Source organism: Triticum aestivum, chromosome 3A (genome assembly GCF_018294505.1).
Source record: "Triticum aestivum cultivar Chinese Spring chromosome 3A, IWGSC CS RefSeq v2.1, whole genome shotgun sequence".
NCBI classification, from domain to species: domain Eukaryota; kingdom Viridiplantae; phylum Streptophyta; class Magnoliopsida; order Poales; family Poaceae; genus Triticum; species Triticum aestivum.
The window spans coordinates 247872387-247895242 of record NC_057800.1 but is presented as its reverse complement, the minus strand read 5'-3'; positions in this window follow the sequence as shown (position 1 = coordinate 247895242).

Genomic DNA, 22856 nt, shown 5'->3' with positions numbered 1-22856 from the left:
AAGCATGTGTCATTAGCATTACGGCTACAGTAACAAGCAGCCATCCAGACCCGCAAGCTGCGGAGGTGGCCTGTCGGCTCCGTACCAGACCAGCCGGCAGGGCCCACCAGGCGGTGGGCCCCAGCGGACGGCGGAGAAGCCAGCGGCGGAAGACACTGACATCTGGGCCCTACAACCGGCGAGATTACCATTGTACCCCTGGGAGTAGGCCTATATAAAACCCCCAGGGCACCCATGCAAAGGGTTCCCAGCCCTGTTAGACCTAGACACGCATAGAGAGAGGGGGAAGCTAGCCATGTCTGCTTCTACCTCTCGCATACAGCTCGAGGAGCACCATTGTACTCACCAGTGCCTTAGTGATCATGCGGAGACCCCGCAGAGAAGGACTAGGGGTGTTATCTCCTAGGAGATCCCTGAACCTAGGTAAGATTCGTCGGCATGCATGTCTTCGCCTCATCTCGTTTCCTGGCACCGGCGACTTCCTACTAGCCCCCATCATGATTAGCCATCCTTTGGCATATGTCGCACCAAACCCCCGACAATTCCTTTTGATGAGCATGAGATGGAAGTTAGAAAGCACAACTTTCTGTACCCTCTTTTTACTTTCTATTATTTATCTTAAATAAAGTAAAAATAGTAGTTTTTGTCTGTTTTTTGAATTATTCTTGTAATAAAAAATACCCCAAAAATAAAAGTTCTCCAAATGCCCTAAAAATTTAATATGATTTTTTCCAGAATATTTAAGAAATATTGGCACTGAGAACACACCAGGGGGACCCACCATGTGCGCACGAGGGTGGAGGGGCGCCCTACCCCCTGGGCACGCCCCCTGCCTCATGGACCCCATGTGGGTCCCCTCCACTTATTCTTGCACCCACACACTTCGTCTTCCTCCAGAGAAAATCATCCACAGCTCAAACCCGTGTTCTAGCTCATCTTGCTGCCATTTTCGATCTCCTTGCTCAAAGCTCCATTCACAAAACTGCTTTGGGGGATTGTTCTTCTATATGTGACTCCTCCAATGGTCCAATTAGTTTTTGTTCCAGTGCTTTATTTATTGCAAATTTTTCTGCTTAGGTGACCCTGTTCTTGAGCTTGCATATCAAATTTATGTGGTCAAAAGTAGTTTTAATGCATGATATAGCCTCTAGACACTTGTAGGAGTAGTTGCTATCAATTTTGTTGAGTTTGGTTCACTTTTATTTTAAGTTACTAAAAATTTCAGAAAATTTCAGAAAAAAATGAAGAGGTTTTTGAGGGCTCATCGAGCCGAAGCTCGAAGGATAAGAAAAGTGAAGGAAATAAGAAACCCAAGTATAATCTCCCTCGTACTACGGAGGTTCGGCCGTGTGAATGGCCTTGTGATGAGTTCTTGAGAGAAGCCGGGATTTATGAAGATTTTTATTATTTGGCTGAGCATGCAGGCCTCACTGACTTCTTCCACGACCAGCGTGAACAGTATCTCTTACTCACTAATATTTTTGTGCAAAAAAATTCCATGCTAGGAGATCACCACCTTCTGTGGAATTTTGTTTATATGATGAGCATAAGGAGATGTCACTTTATGATTTTTGCCGGGTTTGTAGGATACCCTTTGAGGGCAGCATAGAGGAACCACATCGTAATGATGTGGAGGGATTTATATATATGATTGTTGTAGGGGAAACTAGGAAAGTTTCGGATGCAAGAATCACTACCATACATTTTTCCTGTTCTATGTTACTTTGCAATATTTGCTAGTAGATGCTTAATTGGTCACGGGAACTGTGGAAATCTTAGTGCCCCTGATATTGTTATTTGCGCCATGCTTTGTTTCGTGATACTACTTTTAGTTTAGGCGCTATTGTTGCTAAACGGTTAAATCTGAACCATACAAAGGGTCCCGTCTTGGGAGGCATCTTCACCTCACGCCTGGCTGCACACTTTAACATACCTATTAGGCATTATGAGAAAGAGGAAAGGTTGTTGCCTCCTATTTTTCTAGATTATAAGAGTATGGTAGCACATGATTTTATTGTTAAGAATTAGAAGAAGATGCTTAACTATACACTGATGTTTGATAAGAATCACTTGGAGACTATTACCTTGCCTGCTCCCTCTTTGTTCAACATATTTTCAGGCACGTACCTTGTTTTGCCGGAGGCCGATTATGCATACCAGAGCCTGGCATCACCTCAAGAGCCGGAGCCATTATCTGATCCTCACTGTCAGTCTATTTATCAGTGGGATACGGAGGAGATCGCCAACCAGTGGCACCCCGAAGACCCTCGTCAGTACACCGGAGAGGGCAGTTTTGATCCATGGCCATAGACCAACTTAGGCCAAAAGCCTAAGCTTGGGGGAGTACATATTTCTCACCGGCATTACATTCATGTTCACACACTCATGCCAGTTGTCGGTGCTCATACTTTTTCATTGTATCATCCATGCTAGTTTATTTTCTGTTTTAAGCTTTCTTCTTGTGTGTTTGAAAAACCTTAAGAAAAACCCAAAAAATTAGTTGTAGCTTTTAGCTAGTTTACTTTCCATGCTTATAGTAGAAGTAATTAAAAAGAAAACCCAAAAAGATTTCTCGTTCTTCTTTTGCTTGTTGGGAGCTTTCCCGTGTAAATAGTTTTGTTTCCTTTCTTTTCTTTGGGGTGAGAGGAGAAGACCTTAATGAAAATGTTGAGTGGCTCCCATGTGCATTATTGTTGATCTAACAAAGAGCCCATATTACCTTGTCTTCTCCCTTGAATTGAATGCTTGCAGATTCCAACTTAGTCCAATGCACGTGCACTATTATTATTATCCACACCGTTCGATCGTGCAAGTGAAAGGCAATAATGACGATATATGATGAACTGATTGAGATGAGAAAAGCTGGTATGAACTCGACCTCTCTTGTTTTTGTAAACATGATTAGTTCATCGTTCCTAATTCAGCCCATTATGAATGAAACATGTTTTGCAATGACAATTAGAGATTATAGTTGCCCATGCCATGCTTAATTTGCTAGGAGTTTATAATGGTTTACCTTGCGTGCCAACATGCTATTAAAATGGTTGTGATGTGGTATGATAGGGTGGTATCCTCCTTTGAATGATTCAAGTGGCTTGACTTGGCACATGTTCACGCATGTAGTTGAAACAAAGTCAACATAGCCTCCACGATATTTATGTTCATGGTGGTTTATATCCTACTCATGCTTGCATTCAGTGTTGATTAATTTTAATGCATGTTCATGACTGTTGTCACTCTCTAGTTGGTCGCTTCCCAGTCTCTTTCTAGCCTACACTTGTACTAAGCGGGAATACTGCTTGTGCATCCACTCCCATAAACCCCAAAATTTGTTCCATATGAGTCCACTATACCTTCCTATATGCGGTATCTACCTGCCATTCCAAGTAAATTTGTATGTGCCAAACTCTAAACCTTCAAATAAAAATTCTGTTTTGTATGCTCGAATAGCTCATGTATCAACTAGGGTTGTCTGTATCTTCTATGCTAGGCGGGTTATTCTCATGAGGAGTCGACTCCGCTCCTCACTCACGAGAAAATGGCTAGTCACCGGGATGCCCAGTCCCATGCTCAAATCAAATCAAAATAATTGCAAACAAAACTCCCCCAGGATTGTTGTTAGTTGGAGGCACCCGTTGTTTCAGGAAAGCCATGGATTGATGCTTGTTGGTGGTAGGGGGGAGTATAAACTTTACCATTCTGCTTGGGAACCGCATATAATGTGTGTAGCATGGAAGATATCGAGATCTCTCAGTTGTTATGTTGACAATGAAAGTATACCGCTCAAAATATTATTCATCCCTATTTCAAAATCGAGCTCTGGCACCTCTACAAATCCCTGCTTCCCTCTGCGAAGGGCCTATCTATTTACTTTTATGTTGAGTCATCACCCTCTTATAAAAAAGCACCAGTTGGAGAGCACTGCTGTCATTTGCATGTATTATTATTAGTTTACATTGAGTATGACTTGACTGGATCTCTTTTACCATGAATTACAATTTCCAGTCAGCCCTTCATCTTCAGGGGTGCTCTACATTTATGTTTTGAGGTCTCGGAAAGGGCTAGCGAGATACCATCTTGTTATATCATATTATGATTGTTTTGAGAAACTATTGTCATCCGAGATTTATTATTAATGCTCGCTAGTTGATTATGCCATTGATATGAGTAAACATGAGACCTAAATGTTATTGTGAATATGGATAGTTCATAATCTTGGCTGAAAACTTGAATGCTGGCTTTACATATTTACAACAAGAAGAGCAAACGGAGTTTGTAAAAGTTTTTCTTTATCACTTCAGTTTGTCAATTGAATTGCTTCAGGACAAGCAAAGGTTTAAGCTTGGGTGAGTTGATACGTCTCCATCCTATCTACTTTTTCAAACACTTTTGCCCTTATTTTGGACTCTAACTTGCATGATTTGAATGGAACTAACCCGGTCTGACGCTGTTTTCAGCAGAATTGCCATGGTGTTATTTTTGTGCAGAAATAGAAAGTTCTCGGAATGACCTGAAAATCAACGGAGAATATTTTTGGAACATATAAAAAATACTGTCGAAAGAATCAAGGCCAGGGGGGCACACCCTGTCCACGAGGGTAGGGGGCGCGCCTACCCTCCTGGAGGTGCCCCTGCCTCGTGGGCCCCCTGGTGCTCCACCGACCTCAACTCCAACTCCGTATATTCATGTTCGGGGAGAAAAAAATTGGAGAGAAGGATTCATCATGTTTTATGATACAGAGCCGCCGGCAAGCCCTAATCTCTCTCGGGAGGGCTGATCTGGAGTCTGTTTGAGGCTCCGGAGAGGGGAATCCATCGTCATCATCATCATCAACCTTCATCCATCACCAATTTCATGATGCTCACCGCCGTGCGTGAGTAATTCCATCGTAGGCTTGCTGGATGGTGATGGGTTGGATGAGATTTATCATGTGATCGAGTTAGTTTTGTTATGGTTTGATCCCTAGTATCCATTATGTTCTCAGATTGATGTTGCTATGACTTTGCTATGCTTAATGCTTGTCACTAGGGCCCGAGTGCCATGATTTCAGATCTGAACCTATTATGTTTTCATGAATATATGTGAGTTCTTGATCCTATCTTGCAAGTCTATAGTCACCTATTATGTGTTATGATCCGTTAACCCCGAAGTGACAATAATTGGGATACTTACCGGTGATGACCGTAGTTTGAGGAGTTCATGTATTCACTATGTGTTAATTCTTTGGTCCGGTACTCTATTAAAAGGAGGCCTTAACATCCCATAGTTTCCAATAGGACCCCGCTGCCACAGGAGGGTAGGACAAAAAATGTCATGCAAGTTCTTTTCCATAAGCACGTATGACTATATTCGGAATACATGCCTACATTACATCGATGAACTGGAGCTAGTTCTGTGTCACCCTATGTTATAACTATTGCATGAGGAATCGCATCCGACATAATTATCCATCGCTGATCCATTGCCTACGAGCTTTTCATATATTGATCTTCGCTTACTTACTATTCCGTTGCTACTGTTACAATCACTATAAAACCAAAACTGCTACCGTTACTTCTTCTACCGTTACCACTACTATCATATTACTTTGCTACTAAATACTTTGCTGCAGATATTAAGTTTCTAGGTGTGGTTGAATTGACAACTCAGCTGCTAATACTTGAGAATATTCTTTGGCTCCATGTCCGCCGCGCTCGTCGTGCTCTCCGCGGACGCAACCACACGCCACGGCACCACCGAACCCGGTCACTCTGATGCCAATTATTGTTGCCACAGGCCTCTATCTCTCGCACGGACGGAGGTAGAAGATGAACTGGAGGAGACAGTAGAGAGTCTTGCCGGCGACGAACGCCGCTACGGGTGCACCAACACCCTAATCTTTTCTCTTTCAGCTGGCTCAGCTTATACGTACACAGGGAGGGCCTATATAGCACACACATACGCCACACCCCACTCATGCCTGCTCACACACGACGTGCTCCCACGATCCGCATGCAACGCTTCCACCAACGACGCGCTCCTACGCGCTTGGGGCGATTCGACTCCGCATGCAGCGTCCACGACATGCTCACCATGGCCGCTGGCAATAGCTTGCTAGCCGCCTAGCTAGCTAGCTCACGCGGCTAACCACTACGCCAAACACATATGCACCCACACGCTAAACACGCCATGACACACTCGTGGTTTATTTCCTAACACATCATCGACCCCTGATATGCCAACATGAAAGAAGACAATGATACCAAAGGACCTGAACACGTGGGATGTACCTCTGAATCTAGCCTACATAACCTACATGGCCAAGGACGCATACGTATGCTACAACATGTACAGGCGGATCTTGGACATGAGGGTGTGTCTGCTTTCCATAGCCTACGAGTACACGAACAGCGGCAGCGTCATGATCAAGCGTGACAGGAAGGTCTAGATGTTGTACTTTATCTGTTTATAAGCACCTTAATCATCTGAGTGTTTCATGCATTAGCCTATGTGTCATAATTATCTGTTTTGTCCGAAATATTTCTTTTAAGAACCCATTAACCTGTTTTCTTTTTAGTGGCTATTTGCTTATGTATGTAACTAGTTCACTCGCCCGTTTAAAAAAACTAGTTCAATCGGCTGCCGTTCTTTGAATCTCCTTCCTCCCAACATATTCCCCTTCTCAGGTGGACCCAGCAGGTCTTGTACATAGACATATGGGACCAACCACCTATCCATTTGTATTCCTTTATTTTGTTCAATCTTTCGTCCTCTTCCTATACAGCGGCTGGCCATCATAGCCTATGGCGTTGGCCAGGCCATCCCTCTACTCCCACACATTGTTCGGTGGTGGCAGCTGCATCGGCCCACCCTGCACCCGAACAAGTCAACCCTCGTACTCCCCTCCGCCTGCGTCTTCCCCCGCTCCGGTTCATTCGGTCCGAGGTCTCGATGTCGTCCTCCTCCTTGGTGTTGTCGCCACGGTGCCACCATCTGTTGTTCCCAACATGGTCAGCAAAACAAGAGGAATCGGGAGACAACGGTTCGTTGAGAGGCTGACAGTCCCGGGCCAACTAGGTCCATGGCCTAGATTTTGTTGTTTAACATGGGCAGCCCACGACATGTTTCAACATTTTTTGGATCCAGCAGGTATCAAGCGGCCTCTGGGCGTCCCAACCTAGCTTGTCTATAACATCAGCAACCCAAGTTATGTTTGTTTTTTTCAAGACGACGCACAGCTCAGTTCTATTTTTCTATAAGAATGCAAAACTGAACCTATGTTTTCTGTAAGAATGCAAAACTGAACCTATATTTATATCTTATTTTATTACATATATATATATGATAGAAACAGCATAATGTTCCGTTAAACCTGTCGTTCGTCCAACCATTTTATAGACCTTCCCACTTCCTTTATTTTTCGTTTTCATTAATCCTATATCTGAATTTTCTCCCACTTTCTTTTTTGATGTAAACTGAGTTTTCTCCCAGTACTTTTCCCTAGAACCAACTCAATTGTCCCACGTCTAGCCTAAAAAATAATAATACCCCACGTCCTATTAACTCATCAAATTAAAATGAAATTTTATTTCATAAATTGAAAGTTCTTACAAAATAATAATAATAATTGTTTATATATAACTTGGCAAGTTAACTCCTAGTGATTGCGTACATAAGCTTGCAAAGATTTTACTAACCAATGCAGTAATAGATGTGCAATCATGTGTTTATGTTTTTATAACATTGCTCCATCCAGCCCAACATGATATTTTCACCCAGCCCAGCAAGTCCGCGGATTTCGAGAAAAATGCAAATGGGCTTTAAATTATACCATATATATAAATGGGCTGCATAGATCCTACATCATTGTTTCATCCATCCCACCAAATGGACTAAAAAACAAATGGACTGGCTGACATGTGGGCCAGTAGGTCGAAGCCTAACCAAGGCATTGGATTTACATCCAACGGATGGCATTCTTCTTCAATCTCTCGTCTTCTTCCCCCAGCACTGCCGGACCGCCCGCTCCAGCCTTCGGCATCCAGCGGCGTTGTTTTGCATGCCTCGGCGAAATGCTACCCCTCCGACGGCCAGGCCATCCCTCCACTCTGCACCTCCTATTATTCTCTGTTGAGTGTAGGCCCACCCCACACCCAAACTAGTCAAGTTTCCCACTCCTCTCCGTCTGCGACTCCACTACCGCGTCTTCCCCATCTCCGGGTCATTCCAGTCCGGGGCCTTGCCGTCGTCCACTGCCTCGCTGTGCTCGGTGCGGCGTGGTTAACAAACGAGAGTCATGCAGACTAAGGCATAGCCTAGTGGTGGGAAGGGGTTGATGCCTTCCCACCCACCCAGGTTCAAGGCATGGTACTTGCAATTTGGGTTTGTTGCACCAATTATATTGTAGGGGCCTGCCTTACAGTCTTTCTGTCAAAAAACCGAGAGTCATCAGAAGAGGACTGCACGTGGAGAGGCTGATGGCTGGGACCCACGAGGTGCATGGTCTCACGCAAGGAAAGTTCCTCCTTATTAAGTTTATTCCTCCCCCTGACAGCTGGGACCCACCGATTGTATCTTCGCATGGAAGGAAGTGCCTCCTTGTTATGCAAAAAAAACCATTCCTTCCGATGACAGCTGGGATCCAACAGATTTGGTGGCTGACTTGTGGGCCTACTAAGAAGACATGTACGCAGGGCTTTGTCAACTTAATCAACAAATGATTCTAGCAGTTGGACCGTTGGATGTTAATCCAACAGCCATGCTCCTTCTTCAACCTCTGTTCTTGCTCCTGTCTCCTGTGGGCAGTAATGCTGCCACGCACCCGAACCAGTCAAGTTTCCCACTCCTCTCCATCTGCGACTCCACTGCCGCATCTTACCCATCACCGGGTTGTTCCAGTCTGGGGCCTCGCCGTCATCTACCGGCCTTGGTGCGCTCGGCACGGTGTGGTCAACGTGGTCAACAACCGAGAGTCATTGGAAGATGACTATACGTGAGAGGATGACATTGGGGATGCACCACGCCCATGGACGCATGCATGCAACTGCATCCTTTTTACCCTGAAAAATAATGTTTTCTCCCCTCGTCTGCTGGGACCCACCAGCTACATCTTCGCACACAAGGAAGTGTGTCCTTATTATGGGTGTAACATCCCAAATTTTCAATTTGGAATGTTTTACAAATATTAGTTAAGCATCTATGCATTTTGTTTGAATTGTGTGGCATTTGGATATTTTTTCAGAGGCATTTGAGTTGTTGTTTGAGTTGGATTCACCTTGGCAATTGAAAGTTATCCCTGACAAATACTTGAGAAAAAAAATATGAGAGGAGCTAACATGACACTCCAAAATCTCAGAAGAAAATATTGCCAAAAGGTTTGAATTCAAATTTGAATTTTATTTGGAGTTGTAGAAAATGTGTTTTTTTAATTTGTGTTTTGCCTCTGGAAAAATGTCCACATTGTAGGATTAATTCCCCTGAGAATTTTGATATATATATTTCTTATATAAAAATAGTATAATTTTCTCTTAGTTTAGTTTCTTCTCTCTGTCTTATTCAAAAAAAGGAAAGACTCAGACGCGAGCCGGGCCAACCGGCCCAGTGAGCCACAGCCGCAGCCCAGCCGCGCCCGACCGACCCCCCCTCTCCCTCTCTCACCGATGCACCGGCCCCACCTCATCTTTTTCCCCTCGCCCACGATATGCTGCCCAGAGCGTGTTCGACGCCGCCGCGTCCGGATTCCATGGGATCGCGATCCCGAGTCGCCCCCCTGCTCCAAGTTGATGTCCTATAAATTCCTACACCCCTCCTCTTTCGAATCCCCCTAAAACCCTAGCCCAAAACCCACCGCAGCTCACACCCTCCTCCTTTGGATCTCGCCGCAGCCGCCGCAGTCCGCCGTCCGTTCTGACTCCGGTGAGGATCCCCCTGCCCTCAAACCTTGTCACCCAAAACCCCTCAACCGCGCGCACCCCCCTGACATCCTCTCTCCGTCCAGGGATCACCGGAGCCGCCGCCTTGAGCATCACCGCCCGTCGCCGGAGCTGCAGAGCACCGGGATCTGTTTTCGCCATGCCTCGACGTCCGCACCGTCCCCGAGCTCCAACAACTCAACCACCACCTCCGCCTCGCTCCGCCGCATCCGCCCGACGTCTTTGCCACCTTCGCCGATCGCCGGAGACCCTGCCCCGCTCGTCGCCGACCTCCGCCACCCTCTGTCGCCGTCAACCACCGCCGCAGTAAGCCGCCACCTCCCCTCGCCGTTCGATCCAAAACCTAGGGTCTAGATTAGATCCCGAAGGGATATGGTTTATTTCATATAGATCGGTTTTAGTTTCGGTTAGATCGGTTTATTTAGTTGCGGTTTAGATAGACCAGATGATCGGTTTATTTCTGTTAGCCCATGGACACAGTGACCTATTGATCGCCCGCGCATTAGATAATTTTAGAGCGCTCACTGTTACGGCCCGTTAGCGCCCTAGTTGTTTTAGTTTTATTCTTTGTTTCTGTTTTTAAAACAGAATAGTTCTGTTCTTGTAAAATCTATATCTTTTAGGTTATTTATTATTTTTAGTTGATTCTTTTTTTGTTAGTTTACAAATTTCTTGTAGCTTCTACAGAAAGTAGATTCGGCCATGTTTAAGTTTATAAAAATAGTTTTATATTAATTTTAGTCAGATTAGTATTTCGGCTATAAATTGAGCTAGGATTATTATTTTTAGATGATTATTTTTGCCACTGCTTAGTTTTGACCTAGCCTAGCAGTAGGAACTTGTTGGGTATTTGTGGATTATATTAGAATTAGTTTTAGTCAAAATCAAGCTTTTCTAATTTTATTTAGCTTGCTGTTGTTTCCTGATGTTCTAGTTATTATAGAATTTTAGTTTACCCCTATTATATTTTATTTTAGATTAGTTTCTGTAGTTACAGAGGGTGAACTTTTATTTACAGCAAAATAAAAAGTTTTATTTTATTTTCTTATTAGTTTTGTTTTAGGTATAACAGGATTCTATAATAGATATTGATTTGTTTCTTTTTGCACCTAGTTTTTATGCTGTTTTCCTTTATGTTAGTTAGCAAAACCATTGTTTTGGATATGTTAAGAAAAGTGTTAGTAGGTTAAAACTATTTCTTTGTTGTTGCTTGATGTGATGAAAACCTTGATTTTGTTTTCCTTGAGTTTTCTTTGGTTTTGGTTTGAGTGCTTGTGTGTTTTCCTTTAGCTTGCTGTTATGTTATTTAGTGAAATACTGATTTGTGCTATTGTTTGACTCGATAGAATTTCCGAAGTGCGAAGCTTGCTATCTCGAGTCACTAGCGTTTGAAGACCGTCAGCCAGGCAAGTCAATTGATCATGTTTTACAATACCTATGATTTTGTTGCATTAGAATTATTCCTCCCCACCATGCATGCAGTAGGAGAATTTGAAGTTATGTCTTGAGTAGTATCATGAGGTAGGATGAACCCAATTCCCCTTCCTACTATTGCCCGGAACAATGTAGTTTACCTTGCTATGCTCGTAGACGGGGTTGGTTGAGAGATTCATAAGGGAGATGTGAGAGTCAAGATGATGAAAACCCCATGACTTCAAGATCAAGATGGACTTCAAATTCACTATTGGATGGAGGATGGTTGACGGGCACCCTGGAGACACCAGCGGATGGCCGGGATGCATGGAGAAGCGCCATGACATCTTGCGGAAAGCTTCACCTAGCCACGAAGAGATGGATGGATACCCCTTGACCGGAAATCTTACTTGTGCAGCCGCAAGCCATTATGGGCTTTGGCTGGGTTGACCATAGGCGTGACTCTGGACGGACGGTGCCAGCAGATGTAGAAGAATGGTAGGACATGCATGGGTACCGGCAGTGCTCAGAGGAACTCTACGGAAGACCCTATTTCGTTCATCCCATCTTCAAACACTAGGCAGTGCGAGGACATAAAGGAGGGAACGATTCTTGCGGGTAAAGTGCACAAGACTCTACAGAGTAACAACCTAATCGATTAGCCGTGTCCCCGGTTACGGACAAATGAGCCTCTGGAAACTGGAGTAATTCGGAAATCTCAACACCGAACAAATAAATTAATTGAGGGGTTAATTAATAATTGGGAATGAGACATTGGTTGGCGGAACCATCTCAATAACTACCAACATTTTGTAGTAATTGTAAGCAAGTCCTTTGTTGTAGGGAAAAACCGGCTTTTTTGCAAAAACATAAAACTTAGAGCCCCACAGCCAAATTGCATATAGTGTTAGCTTTATTATTGTTGTTCTCTCTATGACTTGCCGGAATATTCTAAATGCTGACCTACACGGCTGCAACGTCTCATGTTGCAGAGGAGTTTTCCGACCAGGAGTGAGGCTACGATCTACGCTTGGAGATTGCCCTATGGAGTCGGATGGACTCGCTATTCGTCTATGCTTTCGCAGCTTATTTAGTTTATTTCTCATGAGTTGGCCTTCGGCCGAATTTATTATGATGTAATAAAGACTCGATTTGAGAATCGTGTAATATATTCAGGTGTGATTGAACTTTGAATCTTTTCATCAATGTACTGTGTGTGCCAGCATGATCTTGGGATGGTACAACTACACAGAGACTTGACCGATTTTGGGTCGGGTCATTACGGAGATGGTATTCAGAACACACACTAACCATAGGACGTAACCCCTAGGATCGGAAAGCCATAGGAAGAAACTATTTTTTTATGTCCTTATCATTCCGTAATACTCCCCTGTTCATTTTTGAATTCTCTCTGATTTCAACATTCTAGATGGCCGTCAAGTTCATCCCAGTTCTGCTCCCGGAGTTTTGCCAGCCAGATGAGACAATGCTTTTCGGCAGGAGGTTGGTCTAGATCACCAAGGAATTAAAGATTGCTCTGCCGTCTATCACCGGGACCCATATCATGGCATTTCCAGAAGACCGTCGTTATAGGATTAAGGTGCACATACCAGGGAGGACTTTCGGAAGTCTCTCAGCGCCCGTTGACTTCAAGTTCACTGCTCCCACTTGGATACTCGAGAGAGACATAACAGTTCATAGTGCACTTGGACGCATCCAGGAGGAATACAGGACCAAGCTTATTGGATCAGACCACACCATGATCTCTCGCGGGACTGCGGATGGAGAGATCATCCGCACCATAGATGAATATGTCCAAGACTTGGAGGCTCACATCAGGGCTCAAGAGATTCAGATGCGCGGGAGCTTGAAGACGGTCCAAAAGTTGCATCTTCGTGAAATTGAACTGGAGGATGCAGCACATGAAGCCCACTATGAGCATGAGGATGAAGTCAAGGATTTTATGGAAAGACTCGAGGACCGGAAGAAATATATTGCCACACTGGAGGAGAAGATGGATCTGGGAGAAGACCTTTCCCCGAGTGGAGATGATGGACCTCTCGTGAGCAATGACCAGGATTATGAAGAGAGCTCCACCGAAGGAAGCCACAAGAGGAGGCGCCGCACCAGAGGACGACGCACCAGAGGACGCATGGCTAATTGATGAAGACCTTTAGTCGACCGCCATGTTATTTTATTTTCGTCGATCATTTAGGTCGTTATTCTTCGATTAGTCGTGAGATTTTGTAATCCGAGTTTGAACCTTGTTTGAGATGAATGAATAAATGATTGGTGTGATTGTGTTTGTGCATTCATTTGGGTAGTGCTATTTTCTCATTATACCCTTGTTCTATTGTAATTTCTCATCCACTCCATAACACCAGATGCCTCTGAGACGTGACCCCGGTTTCACTTTCCCGCCGGAGCTCACCCAGCTGATTCAACAACAGAATGCCTTAATGCAAATGCTCATCCAAAACCAAGGCAACAACAACAACAATCCACCGCCTCCACCCCCTGTCGATAACCTGACCCGGTTCCTAAGGATGAATCCGCTGGTGTTCTCTAGTAGCACCGAGCCGATTGTAGCTGATGATTGGCTCCGCAAGATCGGAAGGGATCTAACAACTGCTGGATGCACAGATGCTGAGAAGGTGCGTTTTGCCGCACATCAACTGAATGGACCTGCGGCCTCTTGGTGGGAAAACTACACCGCCACTTATCCGGTCGCCACCATGACATGGGATCAGTTCCAGCGGGCTTTCCGCACTGCGCATGTCTCAGCTGGAGCCATGAGTCTGAAGAAGCGTGAATTCCGCAACTTACGCCAGGGGAACCGTACTGTGGGGCAGTATGTGGATGAGTTCAGCAAATTATCTCGATATGCCCCAGATGATGTGGCCACAGATGCTGCAAAATAGGAGATGTTTCTTGAGGGACTCAATGATGAGCTGGGAATGCAGCTAATGATGGCTACCTTCAACAACTACCAGGAGCTGGTAGACAAGGCCACTATACTTGAAGGCAAGCAGCAGCAGATTGAAAGCCGCAAGCGGAAATATGGCTAGGGAAAGTACAACTCCGGAGCTCAGCAGAAGCCCCGCTATGCCCCATACTTGGGAGGACATACCCATCACAACCATGGAGGACACAATCATGGAGGACATAACCATGGAGGGAATGGGAACAATCGCAACCATGACAACAACCCCAAGTCAGGCAATGGAGGCAACGGTAACCAGCACCGTCCTGCTCCGACTTAGAAGGATCTGAGTCATATCACCTGTTTCAAGTGCCAGAAGACAGGACACTATGCCACCGATTGTCCGGATGCCAAGCAGAGGAATGGAAACGGCAACGGCAATGGGAGCTCAGCAAAGAAGCCCAACCCTTTTCCTCGTGCTCAGGTGAATCACATTGACATGAAGGACGTCTATGATCAGCCAGACACTGTGGTTGGTAAGTTTTTATTAAATTCACGTCCAGTATTGGTACTCTTTGATTCCGGTGCAACGCATTCATTCATATCAAGGGTAGTTATGGAAAAGTATGGGTTGCCCACTAGGACCCTTAGAACCCCGATCCAAGTCACTTCTCCAGGAGGAGAGATGATGGCAGGCTTAGGCTGTCATTCAACCCTCAGCATCGGAAATCATGATTTTCCCGTAGACCTCAGTCTTAGAATCCCAGGGATTGGACGTGATTCTAGGCATGGACTGGTTGACGAAGTTTGAAGGGAACATCGACTGTGCCTGCAAGACGATTTTGCTCACCACCCCGGAGCAGAAGAGGATCAAGTATGTATCCAGACGCACACCGATAAAGAAGCAAGTGAATTCCCTCACGGGAGTGGTTCAGGAGGAAGTGCCTGTAGTACAAGATTTTCTAGATGTATTTCCGGAGGAATTACCAGGAATGCCACCGGATAGAGAAATAGAATTTTTGATCGAGTTATTACCTGGCACAACCCCAATATCCAAGAGACCTTATCGGATGTGCCCGAATGATTTGGAAGAGATCAAGCAGCAGATCAAGGAATTATTGGAGAAAGGATATATTCGCCCAAGTTCATCACCTTGGGGAGCCCCAGTTCTTTTGGTAGAGAAGAAGGATGGAACCCTGAGAATGGTTGTAGATTATCGTTCATTGAATGACGTGACCATCAAGAATAAGTACCCTCTACCGATGACTAATGATTTATTTGATCTGCTAGTCGGAGCTAAAGTATTTTCCAAGATCAATCTTCGATCAGGGTATCACCAGCTGAAGATTCGTGAACAGGATATACCCAAAACAACTTTCACCACCAGGTATGGTTTATATGAGTATATCGTCATGTCATTCGGATTGACTAATGCCCCTGCGTATTTCATGAGCATGATGAACAAGGTATTTATGGAATATCTGGACAAGTTTGTCGTGGTGTTCATCGATGACATATTGGTTTTCTCCAAGAGCAAGGAAGAGCACAAGGAACATCTGCATCTAGTCCTGGAGAAACTCCGAGAACATCAGTTATATGCCAAGTTCAGCAAATGTGAATTTTGGTTGAAGGAAGTCGGATTCCTCGGACATGTTATTTCAGGAGAAGGAATAGCAGTCGACCCCACCAAGGTTGAATCAGTCACCAACTGGCAATCCCCCACCTCAGTCAAGGAGATCCGCAGTTTTCTCGGACTTGCAGGATATTATCGGGATTTATTGAGAATTTCCCCAAGATTGCTAAACCCATGACTGAGCTGTTGAAGAAGGAAACAAAGTACATTTGGACCGAGGATTGTGAAGCCAGTTTTCAGGAGTTGAAGAAACGTCTGGTTACAGCCCCAGTACTCATTTTGCCGGACATACACAAGGATTACCAGGTGTATTGTGACGCTTCTCGTCAAGGGCTCGGAGGAGTGCTCATGCAGGAAGGAAATGTTGTAGCTTATACCTCCAGACAGCTACGACCTCACGAGATGAATTATGCCACACACAATTTGGAGTTAGCAGTCGTAGTGCACGCACTCAAGACATGGAGACATTTCCTTGTTGGAAATAGTTGTGATGTTTACACGGATCATAAGAGCTTGAAGTACATTTTCATGCAGAAGGAGTTGAACCTCAGACAAAGGAGAAGGCTTGAATTGATCAAGGACAATGATATGAGATTACATTATCACCCAGGGAAAGCAAATGTTGTAGCAGATGCCTTGAGCCGTAAAAGCCATGTGAACACCCTTATAGCTAGAGGATTACCTCAGAATTTAGCCGACGATCTCAGAGATCTCCGATTGGAGATAGTACTAAGAGGATTTGTTGCCACCTTGGATATTCAGTCCACTCTGACCGAAAAGATCCGTGAAGCACAGAAGATGAACAAGGAAATTGCAGAGATAAAGGAAAAGATGAGTAACGGAAAGGCTAAAGGTTTTCGTGAGGATGAACGCGGAACTTTATGGTTTGAGGATCGTATCTATGTGCCTAATGACCCAGAGGTCAGGAAGTTAGTTCTTCAAGAGGCCCATGACTCACCGTACTCGATTCACCCAGGCAACACCAAGATGTATCTGGACTTGAAGGAAAGTTTCTGGTGGACAGGTATGAAGAAGGATATTGCCGAGTACGTAGCAGTATGTGATGTTTGTCAGCGAGTAAAGGTGGAACATCAGAAGCCGGCAGGGTTACTTCAACCACTGCCGATTCCCGAGTGGAAATGGGAAAAACTTGGAATGGATTTTATCACAGGATTACCCAGGACCCGTTCAGGTTATGATTCTATCTGGGTAGTAGTTGATCGCTTGACCAAGGTAGCTCATTTCATTCCTGTGAAGACTACATATACCAGCGCTAAGTTAGCCAAGATATACATGACTAGGATCGTATGTCTACATGGAATTCCGAAGAGTATCGTGTCAGATAGAGGAACACAGTTCACCTCAAAGTTTTGGAATCAGTTGCATGAAACCTTGGGTACGAGGCTGGAGTTCAGTATAGCTTTTCATCCGCAGACAGATGGACAGACCGAGAGAGTCAACCAGATTCTGGAGGACATATTGAGAGCTTGTGCGCTAGACTATGGTTCTAGCTGGGATGACAATTTGCCATACGCAGAGTTCTTGTACAACAACAGCTATCAGACCAGTCTAAAGATGGCCCCTTTCGAAGCTCTATACGGGAGGAGGTGCAGAGCACCATTGCTATGGGATGGTGTTGGAGACGGAAAACTTTTTGGTCCCGATCTTATCAGAGACTCCGAAGAGAAAGTCAAGATGATTCGAGATAGACTCAAGATAGCCCAGTCGAGACAGAAGAGTTATGCCGACAGTAAACACAAGGAGATAACATATGAAGTTGGAGACCGAGCATATCTCTGTGTGTCCCCACTTAGTGGAATCAAGAGATTTGGGGTTAAAGGAAAATTAGCACCCAGGTTCATTGGCCCCTACAAAATCCTCGAACACAGAGGAGAAGTTGCGTATAAGCTGGAGTTGCCAGAAGGATTTTCACGAGTTCACGATGTCTTTCATGTATCCCAGCTGAAGAAATGCCATGCCGACATGGCCGATATTCCTTTGCGAGACACAGTGCCCCTAGAGCCATATAGCTGGATAGTGATCTGACTTATGAGGAGAAACCCGTCAGAATTCTCGAGACTGCGAACAGAGTTACCCGTAGCAAGATCATCAAGTTTTGCAAGGTTCTGTGGAGCCACCACTCCGAAGAGGAAGCCACCTGGGAGCGAGAAGAAGATCTCCGCCGGGACCACCCGCACCTATTTGCTAGCCAACCCGAATCTCGAGGGCGAGATTCATCTTAAGGTGGGTAGGTTTGTAACATCCCCAATTTTCAATTTGGAATGGTTTACAAATATTAGTTAAGAATCTATGCATTTTGTTTGAATTGTGTGGCATTTGGATATTTTTTCAGAGGCATTTGAGTTGTTGTTTGAGTTGGATTCACGTTGGCAATTGAAAGTTATCCCTGACAAATACTTGAGAAAAAAATATGAGAGGAGCTAACATGACACTCCAAAATGTCAGAAGAAAATATTGTCAAAAGGATTGAATTCAAATTTGAATTTTATTTGGAGTTGCAGAAAATGTGTTTTTTTAATTTGTGTTTTGCCTCTGGAAAAATGTCCACGTTGTAGGATTAATTCCCGTGAGAATTTTGATATATATATTTCTTATATAAAAATAGTATAATTTTCTCTTAGTTTAGTTTCTTCTCTCTGTCTTATTCAAAAAAAGGAAAGACTCAGACGTGAGCCAGGCCAACCGGCCCAGCCAACCGACCCAGCGAGCCACAGCCCAGCCGCGCCCGACCGAACCCCCCTCTCCCTCTCTCACCGACGCGCCGGCCCCACCTCATCTTTTTCCCCTCACCCATCCTATGCTGCGCCAAAGCGCGTTCGACGCAGCCGCCGCGTCCGGATTCCACGGGATCACGATCCCGAGTCGCCCCCTGCTCCAAGTTGATGTCCTATAAATTCCTACGCCCCTCCTCTTCTGAATCCCCCTTAAACCCTAGCCCAAAACCCACCGCAGCTCACGCCCTCCTCCGTTGGATCTCGCGGCAGCCGCCGCAGTCCACCGTCCGTTCTGACTCTGGTGAGGATCCCCCTGCCCTCAAACCTTGTCACCCGAAACCCCTCAACCGCGCGCACCCCCCTAACATCCTCTCTCCGTCCAGGGATCGCCGGAGCCGCCGCCTTGAGCATCACCTCCCGTCGTTGGAGATGTAGAGCACCGGGCTCTGTTTTCACCATGCCTCGACGTCCGTGCTATCCCCGAGCTCCAACAACTCCACCAACGCCTCCGCCTCGCTCCACCGCATCCGCCCGACGTCTTTGCCACCTTCGCCGATCACCGGAGACCCCGCCCCGCTCGCCGCTGACTTCCTCCACCCTTTGTCGCCGTCGACGACCACCGCAGTAAGCCGCCACCTCCCCTCGCTGTTCGATCCAAAACCTAGGGTCTAGATTAGATCCCGAAGGGGTATGGTTTATTTCATATAGATCGGTTTTAGTTTCAGTTAGATCGGTTTATTTAGTTGTGGTTTAGAAAGACCAGCCGATCGGTTTATTTCTGTTAGCCCATGGACACAGTGACCTATTGATCGCCCGCGCGTTAGATAATTTTAGAGCGCTCACTATTTCGGCCCGTTAGCACCCTAGTTGTTTTAGTTTTATTCTTTGTTTCTGTTTTTAAAATGGAATAGTTCTGTTCTTGTAAAATCTGTATCTTTTAGGTTATTTATTATTTTTAGTTGATTCTTTTTTTGTTAGTTTACAAATTTTTTGTAGCTTCTGTAGAAATTTGATTCGGCCATGTTTAATTTTATAAAAATAGTTTTATATTAATTTTAGTCAGATTAGTATTTCAGCTATAAATTGAGCTAGGATTATTATTTTTAGATGATTCTTTTTTCCACTGCTTAGTTTTGACCTAGCCTAGCAGTAGGAACCTTTTGGGAATTTGTAGATTATACTGGAATTAGTTTTAGTCAAAATCAAGCTTTTCTTGTTTTATTTAGCTTGCTGTTGTTTCCTGATGTTCTAGTTATTATAGAATTTTAGTTTACCCCTATTATATTTTATTTTAGATTAGTTTCTGTAGTTACAGAGGGTGAACATTTATTTACAGCAAAATAAAAAGTTTTATTTTATTTTCTTATTAGTTTTGTTTTAGGTATAACAGGAGTTCTATAATAGATATTGATTTGTTTCTTTTTCCACGTAGTTTTTATGCTGTTTTCCTTTATGTTAGTTAGCAAAACCATTGTTTTGGATCTGTTAAGAAAAGTGTTGGTAGGTAAAAACTATTTCTTTATTGTTGCTTGATGTGATGAAAACCTTGATTTTGTTTTCCTCGAGTTTTCTTTGGTTTTCGTTTGAGTGCTTGTGTGTTTTCCTTTAGCTTGCTATTATGTTATTTAGTGAAATACTTATTTGTGCTATTGTTTGACTCGATAGAATTTCCGGAGTGCGAAGCTTGCTATCTCGAGTCACTAGCGTTTGAAGACTGTCAACCAGGCAAGTCAGTTGTCCATGTTTTACAATACCTATGATTTTGTTGCATTAGAATTATTCCTCCCCACCATGCATGCAGTAGGAGAATTTGAAGTTATGTCTTGAGTAGTATCATGAGGTAGGATGAACCCAATTCCCCTTGCTACTATTGCCCAGAACGATGTAGTTTACCTTGCTATGCTCGTAGACGGGGTTGGTTGAGAGATTCATAAGGGAGATGTGAGAGTCAAGATGATGACAACCCCATGACTTCAAGCTCAAGATGGACTTCAAATTCACTACTGGATGGAGGACGGTTGACGGGCACCCTGGAGAAACCAGCGGATGGCCGGGATGCATGGAGAAGCGCCATGACATCTTGCGGAAAGCTTCACCTAGCCACGAAGAGACGGATGGATACCCCTTGACCAGAAGCTTACCTGTGCAGCCGCAAGCCATTATGGGCTCTGGCTGGGTTGACCTTAGGCGTGACTCTGGATGGACGGTGCCAGCAGATGTAGAAGAATGGTAGGACATGGATGGGTAACGGCAGTGCTCAGAGGAACTCTACAGAAGACCCTGTTTCGTTCATCCCGTCTTCAAACACCAGGCTGTGTGAGGACATAAAGGAGGGAACGATTCTTGCGGGTAAAGTGCACAAGACTCTGCAGAGTAACAACCTAATCGATTAGCCGTGTCCCCGGTTACGGACAAATGAGCCTCTGGAAACTGGAGTAATTCAGAAATCTCAACACTGAACAAATAAATTTATTGAGGAGTTAATTAATAATTGGGAATGAGACATTGGTTGGAGGAACCATCTCAATAACTACCAATATTTTGTAGTAATTGTAAGCAAGTCCTTTGTTGTAGGGAAAAACTAGCTTTTTCGCAAAAACATAAAACTTAGAGCCCCACAGCCAAATTGCATATAGTGTTAGCTTTATTATTGTTGTTCTCTCTATGACTTGCCGGCATATTCTAAATGCTGACCTACACGGCTGCAACGTCTCATGTTGCAGAGGAGTTTTCTGACCAGGAGTGAGGCTACGATCTACGCTTGGCGATTGCCCTATGGAGTCGGATGGACTCGCTATTTGTCTATGCTTCCGCAACTTATTTAGTTTATTTCTCATGAGTTGGCCTTCGGCCGAATTTATTATGATGTAATAAAGACTCGATATGAGAATCGTGTGATAAATTCAGGTGTGATTGAACTTTGAATCTTTTCATCAATGTACTGTGTGTGCCAGCATGATCTTGGGATGGTACAGCTACACAGAGACTTGATCGATTTTGGGTCGGGTCGTTACAACGGGCAAAAAAATATCCCCCTGATAGCTGGGACCCAGCAGCTATATCTTTGCATGCAAGGAAGTGTGTCCTTATCCTCCTTGACAGCTGGGACCCACCCGGTCGAAGCGTATGTACCGTTGTCTATCTTGTCGGAATGTGTACGTATATACTGGTCGATCGGTCTCTCTGCAAGTATGAATCGTGGTCGAGTAAGTAGCGGCACATGTCATAGTAGAGCCCCCCACGTAGCAGTTCAGGTTGTCCCGTCTAAACCGTGTACACGTACATACAACCACATGCCAAAAAATATGGCCACATACGTACACACGGGCGGGGTCTCGAACGCCTACTCGTGCATACGTATGGCCAGGGCTCGTGTACATGGCTGGGTCGGAACAGAGAAGCTGCGCCATCGTTGTAATCATGGGGAGGCAACAGGCTGGGTTGGAACGGAATGCGTCGTCGTGTTCATCGGGAGCCAACTGGCTTGGACGGAAAAGACGATGGAAACGAGGCTTGGCGTACTGCAGAACAGAGGAAATGGCCTTGTGTTCGACCGGCCACGGTCGAAACGGGATCATGTTCATCAGGAGGGGTCTGTCATACCGCAAAAGCGAGGAAACGGACCTCCTACGAGGAAATGGGGTCCCGTTGATTGGGAGGGGTGTGGCGTACCACAAAACGAAAGAAACTGACTTGTGTTGGAGCGCTACGGTCGAAACGAGGGTCCTGTTCATCGGGAGGGTGTGGCGTACTGCAAAACGGACTCCACGGGATACTTATACGTCTCTGTCGTATCTATAATTTTTTATTGTTCCATGCAAATATTCTACAACTTTCATATACTTTTGGCAACTTTTTATACTATTTTAGGGACTAACATATTGATCCAGTGCCCAGTGTCAGTTCATGTTTGTTGCATGTTTTTTGTTTCACAGAATATCCATATCAAACGGAGTCCAAATGGGACAAAACTGATGGAGATTTATTTGGAATATATATAATTTTGGGGAAGAAAAATCCACGCGAGACGATGCCCGAGGTGGCCACGAGGCAGGGTGTGCGCCTGCCCCCCTGGGCGCGCCCCTACCCCTCGTGGGCCACCCGAAAGGCGATTGATGCCCTTCTTTCGCCGCAAGAAAGCTAATATTTGGATAGAGATCGTGTTATAATTTCAGCCCAATCGGAGTTACGGATCTCCGGGAATATAAGAAACGGTGAAAGGGAAGAATCTGAGAACGCAG